This window comes from Triplophysa rosa, linkage group LG1 (genome assembly GCF_024868665.1).
Source record: "Triplophysa rosa linkage group LG1, Trosa_1v2, whole genome shotgun sequence".
Taxonomy (NCBI): Eukaryota; Metazoa; Chordata; class Actinopteri; order Cypriniformes; family Nemacheilidae; genus Triplophysa; species Triplophysa rosa.
Window position 1 is genome coordinate 39914787 of NC_079890.1, and position 1498 is coordinate 39916284.

Below are 1498 nucleotides of genomic sequence, written 5' to 3' on the forward strand. Positions count from 1 at the left end.
TGGCTCCCTATAGTCGCTTGAATCAAATTCAAGACTCTGCTCCTGGCCTACAAGACCACCACTGTTTAGCACCCCCTTACCTTCACTTGCTAATGCAGACTTATATACCCGCCAGATCCCTACGCTCTGCAAACGAACGACGTCTTGTGGTGCCATCCCAAAAAGGTAAAAAATCTCTCTCACGTACCTTCTCGGGATCGGTTCCAAATTTATGGAATGATCTGCCCGCTGCTACAAGATCAGCAGATTCTGTAGCCATCTTAAGAACCGTCTGAAAACACATCTCTTCCGTCAACACCTGACTGATCAGTTCTGACTTCTATCTCTTTTCTACTCTTTCACAAAAAAAAAACCTTAGCTCTGTATACTGTGATAGGCTATATGAGACCAATTTTCTTTTATTGCACTTATGCTTTTTGTTGTCCTATGTTGTTCCAATTGCTTCCATTGTTTCCCTCATTGTAAGTCGCTTTGGATAAAAGCGTCTGCTCAAAAGGACGTAAATGGTAAAGATGTTCAGAGGCACTCAAAACAGGGTTATTGCTGGCTACTATTGGTCCACAATAATCAACGACGTGAAAGAATGGGTAATATACTACAGAGATGGTACTTTACTTTTAATTGATACTTTTTCCTATTTTTTAAAGTATCTGTACTTAAGAACTTTTGCCACCTCAGGTTGTTAGGTACCTTCTTGATTTAGAAGTTATTTTTAGTTTATTGTTCTCGCCAACCTAGACATTTTTGTGTTGCTCTTAGGTGAGATCTTGTCACTGCTGCCAGCTGAATGACCCCATCAAACTGTTGTGCCAGTCTTGCATTCCATTAAGGTACTGCTTACAATATATGTGCATACTCATGAGACTAACAAGCTAGTCTCAAGCTTGTGTACAGTTTTACCAGCATTTGACTGATGCTAATTTTGTCCCATGCAGGTAAAAGAAGCTTGGGAGGTGCTTGGTTTAGATTGATTGGACCACTACCAGAAACAGAACGCAGCAACAAGTATGTCCGTACCTGTACACCAAGTGGGTGATTTCAGAACCCATGCAGTCTAAGACAGCAGCTGAAGCTGAGACAATGCATCATTTTAAACCTGGCAGCTTTCACAAGGATGTAACCCATCTGCCTTTAATTTCAGATCGGAAATGCTTGCCTCAAGATTGTAGAAGAAGCTGCACTACAACATTTACTGTGTACTATTGTGGCCCGGTTTCACCGACAAGGCTTAGCTTACGCCAGGACTAGGCCTTAGTTAATTATCTGCATGCTTATGGTAAGAATGTTTCATTTGTCAGAGCTGTTAGATACCAAACTGACACCCAGCAGAAACATGGTGTTTGAACAGGACATTGATAAGGTAAATGATTATAGTCTGATTTCACTCCGCCACCATGTTGAAATCGAAAGTGATGCAGAGATGAGAAGAAAACCAGAAAGACAGAGACTGCAATGGTTTGGACAACCAACCTGGGGTTATTAAATGATTTATGATCTT

At 41.1% G+C, this 1498-nt stretch overlaps 1 long non-coding RNA gene across 1 annotated transcript; it reads left to right on the plus strand.

Annotated features, from left to right (window-relative positions):
* The first annotated feature begins 526 nt into the window (after nt 1–526).
* On the plus strand, nt 527–1191 carry LOC130557876 (uncharacterized). Its single transcript, XR_008963368.1, has 4 exons — nt 527–587; nt 760–830; nt 936–1005; nt 1142–1191. It is a non-coding gene; the product is annotated as an uncharacterized LOC130557876 (long non-coding RNA).
* Nucleotides 1192–1498: the final 307 nt, after the last annotated feature.